Source organism: Leuciscus leuciscus (genome assembly GCF_965113295.1).
Source record: "Leuciscus leuciscus genome assembly, chromosome: 23".
NCBI classification, from domain to species: Eukaryota; Metazoa; Chordata; class Actinopteri; order Cypriniformes; family Leuciscidae; genus Leuciscus; species Leuciscus leuciscus.
Window position 1 is genome coordinate 6,446,204 of NC_138747.1, and position 16,382 is coordinate 6,462,585.

Consider the following 16,382-nt stretch of genomic DNA (forward strand, 5'->3'; position numbering starts at 1 on the left):
TAAACGAATATTGAACGTTTGAAATTTAACAAATTGAAATGTTTTTATGGCTGAATTTTATAGACATGTATTTTCAAACAGCTAGTTTTTTTTGTTCTGAATTCGTATAGTGCAAATATTCAGTTTAAAAAAATACAGATTCAAGTTTTCAAGATGAAGAAATTCGGAACTTCAAATTCAGTTTTCTAAAATTCAAGTTCAAAAATTCAAGTTCAAAAATTCAGATCTTACAGAAAGTAGGTCACAGGTCATCCACAGGGAAGAGTAAAGGATCTCAGATAAGTCGAACAGAGCATTTTGGCTGCACTGCAGTAGTTTTCTGCCGCAAACGCGGTGGTGGTTCAAGAGAATCCGTGTATCTTTCGTTCAGTCATTTTTTTATTTAATATTAAGAGTAGAAAAATGAGAAAACAGCTTGAGTATTAGATTTCTTCTAATATTCTAGTAATAATAGTCCGCTGCAGCAGTTGCACGGAGCTTACAAAACGCGTGTATTGCAACTATAGGCTACATTTAATTTTCTCATCAAACAACTAGACTAGCGAATGGCTCGGCACAACAGAAGAGCTTAGACAGGGCTTTCTCTCTGTGTAGACCAGCAGTTGGTCTGAATTTGCTATAACCTATAGCCTATTTTCTCGACTGTATAGGCTAAGTCACGTTTTATCATGAAATACGCTCTGATTTATTCCAAAGTGACTCAGGCATATATAATGCATTTAATGTTAAATAATCTAAATGTTGACTTTCAAAAGTAGGCGCGCCAAGAAGGCTATTCTCTGTATTTTGGTTCATTTTTGGTGAGCGCCAGAAAGATATAAAGAGACCGAGACGCGCTAAAGCAGCGCATCATGTTGTTTTATTTATTTTTCAATGGCATGATATTTTGTAGTCATTTTTAATGTACACAAATAAAAATATACATTTTACTGTTTCGGATGATGTCATATTATCTGTATGACTAAATAACAAAGTATTAAGTTATTTCCCAGCAGTGGAACAAATCCAAGAGATGGCGCTCGCGCATCGCGCTCTCACACAACATAGTATCAGTTCTGGCGTTGCTTCATATCGCAGACTGTTCATTATCAAAATGAAACACAGTCAACCAAACATATAAAAAGTTATTCTGCATAATTTAATTGGTCTGTTGTACAATATAAAGGGCAAGCTGTGCCACACACAGTCCTACTCCAAACATTTCCCTTGCTGTGAAGACGCTGATTTAGCCAATAGGCCTACGTGTATTTTGGGACTCGACTGAAGTATGAAGCCTTCTTTATATTAATAGTTAGCATCCACATGTTACATTGCAATGAAAACTTTTGACTGAATGAGAGATGCGCGACCGTTTCGATTTAAATAAATTTGTTTAGGCTTGGCGTTTATAAAGGGCACAATATAGGCTATTTTTATAGTCTGTAGCAGGCGCGGATTTATGGGTGGGCCTGGGTGGGCACGTGCCCACCCAGATTGACCGGTGGCCCGCCCAATCAGATTAATAAAAACAATTTTAATTTTTAATTTTAATAATAATAATAATAATAATAATGAATTAATAAATAATGTCATTGTAATAGTTTCCTGAGGACATTTATGTACAATAGCTACGAAAAATAGCTACAAAAGAAAAATATTATGTCGGCATATCATGTGTCAGTCCAGTGATGCTATCACGCAACACCGCTCTCTGTGCGCGCACTGACTTAACGTTGTGATAGTCTACATGCGAGTCGCATAACAGACAGATGAACTTCAGGTTTAAAGCAGCCGGGAGGGCTGACTGACATGAGTACAAGGTAGTTAAATTCACTACCTAAGTACTGATCTGCTATAGTTGACATATTTATCAGGCGTGTTACATAGTCGTAATTTGCGGGTGGGGCGAGGGACATGTCCCCACCACTTTTTTAAACATCTCGCGGCACTAATGTACCAATTCTACAAATACATTAAACATCTCCAGTTAACCAGCAGAGCATTCATTTCGTTCGTTTGTTAAATAAGAGACGATCTAGCGCTGAACTGTGTTTTTTAAATCAAGTGATGAAAGTGCTCGTTGCCGCTGCGATCAGTGGCGCTGATACAGTGTTCTCTCGTGTGGCTCGTGCTTCAATCCGGACGCGCGCTTCAATCCGTTGCGGATACTCTATTCGTTCTGGTGAAATCACACATCATAATGCACACATGTCCCTCCTTGATATACAACCACTGATGAACATAATCAGTTTTGATGAGAAAAAAAACTAAACTGGTGCGGATTAGATCCCACAACCTCTGACACTGCTGGCGAAAGTTCTACCACTGGACCATTTAGGTGTACGTTGTTTGAATAGGCGAATCTATGTATTTTAGTCACACAAAAATTGTCAGCACTGACAAAATATATAAGGCTACATCTCATTAAACGACAAATTAAACACCATGTAGCCTACTATTTAAATCGATTGCTGGACATCGTAATGTTATTGTACAATGTACATATATCTAATTTAGCAAAGTTACGCCACTGGGCGTGTATATAAGCTTAAAAATCCGAGGCCCCCCCGTATATTCACCAGGCCCACCTATTAATGACATTCTGTATCCGCCACTGGTCTGTAGCCTATATATTATTTTATTATAGCCTAGCCTACATACTTATTTTTCATTCTTGTTGTTTTTTGCATTCATTTGTCATAAGGGAAAGTAAAATAGGCAACACATAGCCTACATGTTAATAGTGTTTATCATGTAAATGCTGTATTTTATTTACAGGTCTTTTACACTATTGCTGAATAGGCTAATATAAAAAAAAATACAAATAATTATGACGCCTTTCTCTCTCAACATGATCCAGTGTGACTTGCACTCATGTGCATGCGACTTATTTTCTGGCAAATACGGTCAGTTAAAAAATGTTGCTCTATTGTTACAAAATGCATAGAGTGGAGACCATTTGGGCAAAAAAAACGAATAAACCAAAAAAACAAACATATTGTGTTCATTACCCCCACCCACATTTGGGCTTAATCACTGTTATTATTAGGAAATGTATTTAGGTGTTGACAAAATCAGTTATGTTTATTTATAAATATGAACGTACCTCGCATTTCCCGGACACTAGCCGTTAGTCTACTTCTTTGGCCTATTTTTTTTAGCTGGCCAGTTCTCAAAATCTGTGTGGAAAAGCTGCGGAGCGAGGAGAGAACGCACAATGGCTTTGCTTTGGAAGTTTTTTTTTGGAAGTTTTTTTTTTGAAAGTTTAGTTGCCAGAGAAAATAACACACCGTTTTGTTTAACATCAATTGATACTCAATATTAATTAAATAAATAAATATAATGTCAGAGAATGCACAAAGCGCATCCTTTTGAGATGTAAATTATAATACATTTTAATAAAACATACAAGGCCTACATCATAAAACTCAGAAGATTATGTATTTTAATATATTATATTATAATACAAATAAAAAGGCGTCATACTTCAGTCGAGTCCCAAAATACACGTATAGGCTAAATCAGCGTCTTTACAGCAAGGGAAATGTTTGGAATAACAAGTAGGACTGTGTGCGGCACAGCTTGCCCTTCATATTGTACAACAGACCAATTAAATTATGCAGAATAACTTTTTATATGTTTGGTTGACTGTGTTTCATATTGATAATGAACAGTCTGCGATATGAAGCAACGCCAGAACTGATACTATGTTGTGTGAGAGCGCGATGCGCGAGCGCCATCACTTGGATTTGTTCCACTGCTGGGAAATAACTTAATACTCTGTTATTTATAGTCATACAGATAATATGACATCATCCGAAACAGTAAAATGTATATTTTTATTTGTGTACATTCAAAATGACTACAAAATATCATGCCATTGAAAAATAAATAAAACAACATGATGCGCTGCTTTAGCGCGTCTCGATCTCTTTAGATCTTTCTGGCGCTCACCAAAAATGAACCAAAATACAGAGAATAGCCTTCTTGGCGCGCCTACTTTTGAAAGTCAACATTTAGATTATTTAACATTAAATGCATTATATATGCCTGAGTCACTTTGGAATAAATCAGAGCGTATTTCATGATAAAACGTGACTTAGCCTATACAGTCGAGAAAATAGGCTATAGGTTATAGCAAATTCAGACCAACTGCTGGTCTACACAGAGAGAAAGCCCTGTCTAAGCTCTTCTGTTGTGCCGAGCCATTCGCTAGTCTAGTTGTTTGATGAGAAAATTAAATGTAGCCTATAGTTGCAATACACGCGTTTTGTAAGCTCCGTGCAACTGCTGCAGCGGACTATTATTACTAGAATATTAGAAGAAATCTAATACTCAAGCTGTTTTCTCATTTTTCTACTCTTAATATTAAATAAAAAAATGACTGAACGAAAGATACACGGATTCTCTTGAACCACCACCGCGTTTGCGGCAGAAAACTACTGCAGTGCAGCCAAAATGCTCTGTTCGACTTATCTGAGATCCTTTACTCTTCCCTGTGGATGACCTGTGACCTACTTTCTGTAAGATCTGAATTTTTGAACTTGAATTTTTGAACTTGAATTTTAGAAAACTGAATTTGAAGTTCCGAATTTCTTCATCTTGAAAACTTGAATCTGTATTTTTTTAAACTGAATATTTGCACTATACGAATTCAGAACAAAAAAACTAGCTGTTTGAAAATACATGTCTATAAAATTCAGCCATAAAAACATTTCAATTTGTTAAATTTCAAACGTTCAATATTCGTTTAAAACAAATCAAATTCAGAACTATTTAAACTACCACCTAAAATTCAATTTAGTTAGATTACACTTGCAAATAATTCAAATTTACACAATTCAAATTCAAATCATTTTGTCATATTATAAGCTCCATAGATCGGTGCTTGCAACGCGGAGCTGTTACAGTTAATGCCCAGAGCTCCCATTCAGCTAAAACGGCAGTTATGGGGGCATTGACCTAAAGAGTGTCTTTGTGCCTCTTAACAGACACAAAATGCAATTAAACCAGTGGTGTAGTCTACGTGATACGCAGGTATACGCCGTATACCCACTAGAAAAGGCCAAGGATTTGCGTATACCCACTTAAAAAAAGCGTGAGGATACGTATCAACTTCGTTTTGTGTCAGAACTTTCACACTTCCATTCATAAATTCACCCCGTCTGTGTTTGCGAAGCGACGGATCGAATCGCGGAATCCAGTCACAAATGGAACTTGCTATATAAAGCAGAACGTCACGGAATTAGGCTATTTTTGAATTAATAAATCAAAAGTAGCTGCTGTACAATGAATCAAATCTCGATATGGACTAGTGTCTATGAATATTAAAGCTAAAAGAGACTGCAATTGTTATACGCGTCTCTGGGAATGAGCGCTCAGTGTATGCTCCACTACACACACACACACACACACACACACAGACAGAAGCACGCGTGACTCACGCTCGTGGTGTTTTCAGCGTTTCACTGTATTGAGACATGATGTAGGCTACACATGTGCATTTCATCGCAGAGCTGCTATGAGAGTCACTTCACGAGAATTTCACCATTTCATTTGATAAAACTATCGTCATTCATTCGTTTCATATACACACAGAAACTGTAATGTCTTTACGACAACCTGTCAAAATAAAAGTTCTGTATAACTTGAAGAAATTATAACAGAAATATATTACTATTGCACAGAGTATACTTCAGGCCTAATAATAATAATAATAATAATAGTTTATTAAAACACACAGAAACTCAAATGTCTACAACCCACCAAAATAAAAGTTCGGTCTAACTCAAATTAATTAGAAAGGAATTGCACAGTAAAATGTATTTTAAAATAAAAAATTTTTCAAAAACACCATTTCTAAAAGTAAATTTGTATTTGTGCCTATAATGGTTTTTTTTTTTTAAATTGTTGATAATTGTCAACTGATAAAACCTGTGCTTCAGGGACCATATTCATATAACAAATAAATAAGTTGATAACACTTAGTATTTCATAATGCTCTCAATTACATGTCGATGCATACTGTATGCATTAGTGAGTGTGGTGGTGCTTATGGGGTGACGCTCTGGGCTGGGTGAGTATGCGGCGGGGGGGGAGCTGGGGGTGTTATATTAGAGTATACTCACTACAAAAAACTAGACTACACCACTGAATTAAACTGTCTGTCCAACATGAACAGGGCCCTTACATGACAACAAGATGCGTTTAGCAACTTAGCCATTGTTTAAACTCACCTAAATAGTGTTTTAGACAGCTAGCTGAGGTCCCGTGGAAACTCAGTTGTAGCCGGAAAAAGTGCGCGTGATTTTTTTTTTTTTTTTCAAACCACTTCAGCGGAAATCCCGCCCTGCAGCTGATTCTAAGGTTTTCATTGGTCATGTCAATCGTCACTGTAACCTAAACCAATTAAATCACCTGCAGGGCGGGATTTCCGCTGAAGTGGTTTGGGGGAAAAAATCGCGCACATAGTGCAGGTGGGAGGAGCGGGACTTCGGCGCGAGACTACAGCTAGCCGTCTAAAACACTATTTATGCGTAGGTGAGTTTAAACAATGGCTAAGTTGCTAAACGCATCTTGTTGTCATGTAAGGGCCCTGTTCATGTTGGACAGATATTTTAATTGCATTTTGTGTCTGTTAAGAGGCACAAAGACACTATTTAGGTTAATGCCCCCATAACTGCCGTTTTAGCTGAATGGGAGCTCTGGGCATTAACTGTAACAGCTCCGCGTTGCAAGCACCGATCCGGTTCGTTTTTTTTTCTATAGACAATACTCACAAAGGTGTAACGATCAAGATTAACTTAAAAATTCACCGGAGTTCTCCTTTAAAATATTTGTTTTTTGGCCATAGAACAAACATTTTTGGCTCCCCTAAAAACCTTTCAGTGAACAGTTGTTAAAAGAATCTTTTTCTTCTAAGAACATAATCTAAAGAACCCTTTTCCACTATAAAGAACCTATTGTACAATGGAAAGGTTCCATGGATGTTAAAGGTTATTCATGGGACCACTGATGGCAATAAATAACCTTTTTTTTTTTAAAGTGTAGACGGTTAAGAGTTGATTAAAGGTGCAATGCGCAACATTTCATGTTAAAAATACCCGTTTTTCTAACCCATACATGCTTAAACAATTGCCTGATGGGCTGAATGAGCCCTTCTCTGATCACTGCGATTGCCTCTATAATCCTGTACAGTAAAATAAATAAGAGGGATTCGGGACGGAATGAGCGTGCACACCTCTGGTTGCAGTTTCGCTTGTCGCCAGAGGGGGCATAGTTCTGCAAAAACTCAGAGACTTGCGCATTGCACCTTTAAGGGTAATTTTAATCATTCTAACTCCCTCATTTGAAAATAAAACTTGCACTGACAGCAATCGGCCACCAGAGGCAGCAGGTCTCAGTTTGATACATGTTTGAAGTATTAATAAAAAATAAAACAGGTTTAACAGGTTTATCAAGCAATTTATTTGAGCACATCTATCACTATTTTTTACTCTAAAATACAGTGCATTAGTTGGATATCACATATATATATATATTTAGCATGATTTGAGCTAAAGAAGCAAAATTTGTAATGTAATTGTTGACATTTTATTGTTTAATGATGTTACTGAAATGTAATCTTGTCAAACAGTTTGACATTTAGGTATTTTCCCATTCAAGCAGATAAGCTGTATTGCATGCGTGACTATGGATCCAAGATGGCTGCCAAGTGAACTGTTATTGTTTGACAGTGACAGTTTGACTCCTGTTAGACCAGGTTGTGGTGAGTCACCTATCCTCAGCACGCCAAGAGCAGATATATATGATTGAAAACTGTTAGCGTCTATCCTGAAACTTTTGTTACCATGTTAGCCTGGTTAGTCTGGTTAGTTTGGTGTCAACCATGAAAAACTGGTGTCAATATGAAAAACTGGTGTCATTGGTGTATTTGCACAGGGAAGTAATTCCTTAGTTTGATCAGTTAGTGTCTTAACTTGCTGTCTTATATATTAATTGTATAAGAATGAAGGATGTTCCTTAAGTCTTTTAATATCTCGACTATTGGACAATGTGTGATCATTAAGTGGCAATAGCTGTATTGCAGCACAGAGAGCTGAGCAGATTACAGGTTTATGTGAAAATGGCAATGCTATTTGTGTGTTCCTGGTTCGGTTTGTTTGTGAATCTTTGTTTTATTTCTCAGACCATTCCATGAGTACAGAGTAAACTGTTTAATGATATACAGTAATTGGAATGGCATGCAACCATTAGGATGGGCTTTTTGCACAGTTGTTTTGCAATAAACTCTAAACGTCTTGTCTTAAGAACATCAAGGCAGTGACATTGTGTACTTTTTCCATGTAAATTACAAATTAAAGAGGCTAATTTTATGGGGAAATTACATAAGGAAGAAGTTAGGGGTTCACAGGGAAATCACATCAGTGGTTTGTACAAGGACGCTCCGTTTAAAGTCGGCATCAAATCAAAATGGACCTATTTGTTGTTTTAATGGATTATAAAAGGTTTTTAAATGGCCTCATAATATTTTAAAGTTGCCATGAAACCAAATTTGGCCCTATTCTTTTTATGCACACAATTTTGTTATAAAATTAGTTTATTCATTTTTTTTGGACCTCATAATCTTTTAAAGTTGATGTAGAATCGGAACTGATGCTATTTTTTTATTTGATTTTTAAAAGTGTGAGTTTTAGTGTGAATGATTGATTAATGAACTAATTAAATAAAAAAAATGTCTTCTTCTTTTTTTTTCTTTTTTTACTTGTACGTTTTTTTGATAGTACGTCACAATACAATAGTAAAGCCGGTCACAACTTCTGTTTCATGCTGGCTTTAAGAGTAAGTTGATAAGACTTAAGACTTACAGTAAGTTGCCCTGAGATTTCTAACCGGTATTTTTTAGCCCTCAGAGTTTTGCGTCCCATCTGAGATCAGGGAACACCTCATTAAATGCCCTAATTATACACTGATTTGTGTACAAATTGTCAAACTATTTATTGCTTCTTCACAGAAGGAACATGCGTTGTTTCATTGTGACAATATAGCCTAGTTCTTGGATTGAAGGCTTGACAGGCATCAGTAAATAACTTGTTAGGTCTGGAGCAGGAGTTGATTTGGGACTCGATAGCGTGTCAGTGTTCATCTTGCCGCTGTGAATGTCATTAAGAAACATCTGGCCTGGAGCAAAGGCAATGGGAAAACTCGCTTTCCAGCTGAGTCCAGACTTACAGCATGGTGCGAATGCGAGAACTAACAATGTAGTGGAATATATGCATTATTTTTATTCAGACTTGTTCACAAGTCATGTGCATTTCTTGAAGGACTTTTTTACTGATGTGAAATCTCCTAACTTTTCCAAGTAAGCTAAACATTTATCACATTTTGTTGCTTACATCCTATGTGTGATCTAGATATTTGCTTAACCAGACGCGTCTTCCCTTTGAAAGCTGACGGTGTTCACCAAACAGTTATTTTTTTGTTCCGAGTTTTGTAGGAAAGCTGCTGAGCCTTTCACATTCAACAAACCCATTTGGGCTTAGAATTGATCATTTTTTATTTTCAAGGTCGTCTAGCGACCTGAAGCTGTTCGTTCTGTAGCGTGTGCTTTCAAGCCTTTCTATCGCTCCTGCTTCACTCTTTCTATCTGCCCAACACTTTTCATTAAAAGTCATAGGTTTAGCTCTGGGGGCACTGATCAAATGGGAAAAGGAAATACATTTTCATTCCTTCCAGATATTTCAAAAGTACCTTATATTTACATATAGATTGAGTATTTATCAGGAAAGCAGCGGTGAGAGCAGATTCTCTTGTAGTTCATTTTCTAAGGCCTTGTTGGATTTATGTATTTTTTATGGGCTGAAGATGTAGAGCAGTTGTAATTATTTGAACAAGATGTCTACATTATTTGAAATCGTGACAAAGCATAAGGTTATGGGAGTTTGAACTTCTGCGTATGTCAACTCTTCAGTAAGTGAGTCATAAAGCAGAGGATGAACATCATGTAAGCATGTATGCGTTTGCTTTTTGTCTGTTTAGTTAATGACAAAATGAGTTATTCATTTAGCAGCAAAGCCATTAGCAGGACTGATTATGGTTCAACTACCCCATTCCCCCACTGTATATTTCCCCCCATCCCCCCCTCTTTCATTTCTACCTTCAGTCCTGCATAGTCCTGTTCTTTGTACTGTCAGCTGACTGCATTGATCAATAAAGTCTCTCCTGCACCACCGTACCAAAGCTCTGTTCTCTCTAAACCGATACTGGGTCGTAGGGAGCTGTTTTTAAGAGACTATATTTGAGAATAAATGACCCCCATGTTTGCTGAGTTTTAGAAAATAAGGACAATAGAATGTGTCTTTAGTCTTTGTTTTGGTGATTTATCAGGTATTGGAAGCGTCCAAAGAATTTGAAAAAATAAAGTCTTATGGCCCTTTCAGACAGGACGTGGAATGCGCTGCTGTGCTGTGAAACCCATTTATTTCAATGGCTTGCGCCGCGTGAGGACGGTTTATTGCTGCACAACCAAAGCGGTTGCACTCCGCGGTCAAAGTTCAAAATAGTTAAACTTTCGCCGCTGCGCTCTGTGACGGTTACCCGCGCGGCCAATAGAAACTGGGCATCCAAACAAGCGCGGAAAACAAAATGGATGAACAGCTAGTACTGTATGGTTGGATCCCAAATGGCACCATTCATGTGGACTCTTGGTCTTGTGGCCTTAAATTGCGCATGCTCGCCAAGTGTACGAGTGCGTAGGGTGTCCCATTCGGCATTTCAGCCCTCAGAAGTGTGCTCGTGAGCGCCACATTTGTGCCCTCGATTCGACTCTGGCGAATCCCGCACTTTCGCACCCTCCACACGAGTTACCTACCCAGGAATCATTGCGAAGTTGCGAACGCCTAATCAGATAAATGAGGGGAGGAGTTTCGTGGCTGTTTGACTTTCGGTGGCATGATGTCATCAAGCCTGTCCCAAAATACACTCTCGCGTGCGCTCGTGGACTCGAGGACAGCGCCCCTTAGGTCTGCACTTTCTGACGTCACCAAGTGTGAACTCGAAGGAGGTCCATAAGGCCGGAGTGTGCCATTTGGGATCCAGCCTCTTTCGTTCTTTCGTTCGTTCGTTCGTTCTTTCTTTCTTTCTTTCTTTCTTTCTTTCTTTCTTTCTTTCTTTCTTTCTTTCTTTCTTTCTTTCTTTCTTTCATTCAGAGTTTTTTACACTCTGTTATAGAACAATTATAATACAATGATTAAAAATGTAATGTATAAAAATACTGTATATATGAATTATCAGTACAACAAATAATAGGATATATAGATTTAAAATGATTAAATTACTTTTTATTTTTACCACAGTAAGAGAATGGGATTTAATTTATTTTATTTTATAAAAAGGGGTTGGACAATGAAACTGAAACACCTGGTTTTAAAGCTAAAAATGTATTAGTATGATGTAGGGCCTGCTTTTGCAGCCAAAACAGCATCAGTTTGTCTTGGCGATGACAGATACAAGTCCTTCACAGTGGCCAGAGGGATTTTGAGCCATTCCTCTTCCAGAACAGTGATGTGATGCTGGTGGAGGAAAACGCTTCCTGACTTGCTCCTCCAGAATATTTAGATCTGGTGACTGTGCAGCCCATGGGAGATGTTCAGCTTCACTTTTATGTTCAGCACCAAGTCTTGCTGTGTGTATTGGTGCATTATCATACTGATGCACAACACACCTTTCAGGGTACAATGTTTGAACCATTAGATGCACATGGTCCTCCAGAATGGTTCGGCAGTCCTTGACCATGACCTGCCCATTAAGCACAGTAGGAAATGCCATTTTATAGCTGATCCACCCCGTGCTTCACTCTGGGCACACAACAGTCCAGGTGTTAAGCCGCTTTCGGGCTTCTCCACATCGTAACTGGGATAGACAGTGAAGGTGGACTCATCAGAGAATAATACATGTTTCACATTATCCACAGCCCAAGATTTGCACTGTTGGCACCTTTGAAACCAAGATTTGGCATTGGCACGAGTGACCAAAGATTTGGCTATAGCAGCTTGACCATGAATATTGACTCTGTGGAGCTCCTGATGACAATGTCAAGATTCATCAGGCTCAAATTGTGAAAGAATGGTTGGGAGGAAGTATGAATGATCATTTTCACACATGAATTGGCACCTCTGAGTCCAGACCTTAAACTCATTGAAAGTCTTTAGGATGTGCTGGAGGAAACTTTACAGAGTGCTGGACTCTTGCATTGTCATTACAACATCTTGACCAAAAATTGACACACTTCTTGATGGAAATAACATTTAGCATTTAATTGCATCAAGAGGTGCATACATTTTTGAATGGTTTTGTCTCAAGGTTCACTCAATAAGCTTTAGAATCTGTCACTCAACGGTGGTGGCAAATACCAAGATACTTCAGAGATAGAACCATACCTTCCATAGTATATTTGTGTAAGAAAACTGTAGTTGAACTCATTTTCAAAATAATCATCAAAATCCTAATTTTCTAATTAATAAATACTTGAAAACTCATTTTCCATATTAAGGTATTTTCTGTATGACGTTCTCTAGACATTCTGAAATAATTATCAACACCGAAACACAAGTTGTTTGTTTTGCGCCTGTTAAACAATTAAATTTAGATCGAGCGCTCTTTCGTCTGTTGTTACAGTTGGCAAGCTTTCCCTCAAAAGTGCTGCGCTCTGTTGATCAAACATTACCCAGGACAGCTTTCTGCTTTTTCAGTAAATACCTCACCTCTGCTTCGGTTCTGTTGCTTTTCTGCAGCCGTGTGGCATAAAAGCGCTTTTTGCAAACTGAAATAATGGTTAATTATATGGATTGGTAACAGATGCAGCAGTCACCGCAACGTCCCTGGTTCTCGGGACCACAGTGAAGAAAGAAAATATACATTTGCCCTGCATTGCAGCCACCTGACTGCTGTTCAACATTTACTGTTCGACATGACACACTGTTTTGACAGAGAGGAGAATGAGAGGGAGGGAAACGTATTTGTGTTGAATGAATGAATGAATATAGCCATATTCATCGTTATCAGAGTTAATAATGCATGATGCACTTCTTTTCCCCTGTGTTAATACTACTGGTTTCCATGTAAAATTCTGAGAGTGTTTAATGGACCGTTCATTAGTTTCAGCAAATTAATAGTGCAGGTTTCCACCCAGCCAATTCTCTCTGACAGGAGTTGAGCCTTTTCCAAATTAAACTTTTATGCCGTCATTTCTGTCAAAAAGCGCCGGATGAAAGATAACCTTGTTAGGTATATAATTATTAGCAAAGAATTTGACCATAAAAAACCTCATTCAAACTCATTTAAGAACTATTAAAAGGAAAGTGTAGCAATTACAGCTGCAGAAAGTGTTTGTGTCTTGTTAAAAGTAGTCCTTTAAATATTTCCCTGAAGCTTTCCATAAGATACAGCATAGATATTAATAATTTGAGATTGTGATGATTGATGGATCCAAGGAAGTGCGGTTGTACTGTAGGCGTCCCAGTACAATGCTGGGCGTGCAAAGGCAATAAAAGTGGGATATGCATTTGTGGTTTGCGTGTCTGTTCACATTGCACAACAATTCTATTAATATTCTATGCTATTTTGAATTGCTGCAAATTTGTCAAATAAAATCTCCCCTGTAAATATAAGTAGAATGGTTTTGCTTCATTTGCAGGAAAATCGTGGACCCAAATTCAACAAACTTTTTTGTGATAATCTAACTGAATAGAAATGACTCGTCACTTTTGTAGAAAGAAATTCAAGGAATGCTCACAAAGGCATTGACAAAGATGCAAATGAAAATTCCTGCGTCAGGTTGCGCAAACTGAAAAAAATTGCCGTGTAAGGCCAGACCAGACCTCCGTTAACCCTTGTGGGTGTCACTGTGGAATGTAACTATGATAGCCACGTCCTCGGTGGTCTGATTATCCCTCCTCTCCTTCATTGTCTCTCCTCATCCTTGTCCTTAACTCTTAAGACCTCCCTTTTCCCCTCATTGTTCGTGTCCTGTCCCCACTCTTCACCCTCTCATGCCCCCCGTTGACCCCTCACTCCGGTCCCTCTGTCTCCTCACTGACTGGCTCTTCACCAGCTGCATTCTTGGAGTGGTTGTCCATTCAGACCAGTCTCTCGGCCCTGATGGATTGCCTGTCGTGGTAACCTGGACAGGATAGAGTCTATTCTGGTTTTTCACACAGCGTCCCCTCCTCTGGGTTTATCACAGTCAGACTCATTGAGCTGTCATTTGTCTAAGTCTCGAGTTCCCAACGCATAGACCTTGGCCTTTTCTGGTTGGGTAGTTCTTCACATGACAATGTGCATATCTAAGTGAGGAAAACTTGTCCTTTCTTTTTCTTTTAGCTTAAGACTCAAAATATGTATTTTGACATTACTATTAACTTGAGAGCTGTCAGACTAATTGAGTGTGACATGTGGTTGATATGTTGAAAACAACGTACATCTATAGTTTACATCCAGAATGACATCTGTCTGAAAGTATGTAATTTGAGGATACAGTGCAAATAAATTCTGCAGTCAATCCGATCAAATGGTACAAATCTGATCAAACAGTACAGTTCAGTGTTGATTTCATGTGACAATATTTGTATAACACCATGGAAACCACACTTATACAGAGGATGTTGTGTGTTTGTATCATGTATCTTTTGTTTTGGTTGTTTGACATTTTGTATAATGGCAAGGATTAATAAACGCTCTCTTGTATGCTTTTGAACGGTGCTACAGATGGGAAGTTGCCGGAGGGAAAACTCTTGTTCCTGTTGGTTATAGACATTCCTTTCTATTTATTTTCTTCTGAAACATTGCTAATATTTTTTCCTGATGTAATTATTCTCAACCACACCTCGAGTGGCAGCAAGGTGAGGGGAAAATAGTGTTTCTGTTTTCCAAAGCATACTTTGTGGAGAGTTGCATCCGGCTCAAACAAGAAATAATTGCATCTGTTATTTGCAGTTGTCATGGAATGTGCTTTGTCTTTATATGAATAAATCCTGAAAGAGGAATGCAGTTTTCTTTATAGTCTTTGCCAAACATTTGGGAACGCCCTGCGTTCTGACCCAGTCGCTCCAGTGTGGAACCCGTTGATATTCTCAGCTATTCAGATCAGCATTTGTAGTGGCTTTAATAGCCATAATAGTTGTATAAAAGGTGGTTATTTTCCTTCATTAAAATTGTAAATTCATGCAGATCCCATTTAGAGCAATGGATACTGACAATAATGAAAATGATCAATAAAAACGAACTAACTTTATTTATGGACCGCTTTAAACCCATAATGGTAGAACGGCTCTTGTTCTGGCATGAAGATCATCAGGATCAGCTCCAGCAGTAAATGTTTATGGCCAGCGCTGTTGCCTTCTGTATTCTCTTTGGGATGGTGTGGCGGCCAGCTCTCTGTATTGGCTCTGGTCAATGGAAACCTCTGCCAAAACATACTCTATTACAACAGAGGAATTTTTAATAGACTTACCCAGCATTCATGAGAGTCTTTTTCAACAGCTCTTTATATTAGTATAAAACTAATATTGTGTGACAATGAAAAACTTAGTTGTTCGTGTTTCTTCTGTAGACCCATAGTGGTTTATTCCCAAAGTCCCGAATTAATTTGTGGCGACTGAGGCTGATTTCATTCAAGGTTTAGTTTGAGATATGCACACAGGACGTCCCTTGGGGTTTCTGTACTCTCTATTATTCTTTGCTCCACTTAAAGCCCTATCCTCTGCACCTACTGTTGTTCAAAATCTGATTTCTCTTCTCTTCTTTACTTTTTGTTCTTGTTTCATTTGTGTAATGTTGGTCTTTTTTAGCTTGGTTCATTTTTGTCCCAAGGGACACTACATGCAAGATGACAACAATACAACATTTATGTATTTATTTAGAGAAAATCACAATATAGTAGACAATGTGAAATAGATTAAAGCCTGTAATATTGTTTCGTTGTACTGTGGGATAGAATAGTCATATTACAAATAGCTCTAGCTTTTATTTTCAGGGATTTAAGGTAACAAGCACCCTGTGCAAAATGTATGAACTACAGTATATTTATATTTACTAAAATAATTTAATAATGTTATATTCATTCATATTCCAAAAAATAAAATAAGTTTCTATTCTATTCTATTCTATTCTATTCTATTCTATTCTATTCTATTCTATTCTATTCTATTTTACAGGTACATTCTCAATTATTGTATATAGTTATTTTTTTCTTTTAATATTTTAAAATTTGGTCTTTTCTTTTGACTTTCTCTTTTTTCATTATTATATTATATTATATTGTAATTTTTCTTAGAGAATCTTTCTCTTTTTTTTTTACTTTTTTTTTTTCAGCATCCTTCATCCAATTTCTCTCTTTCTCTTCCTCT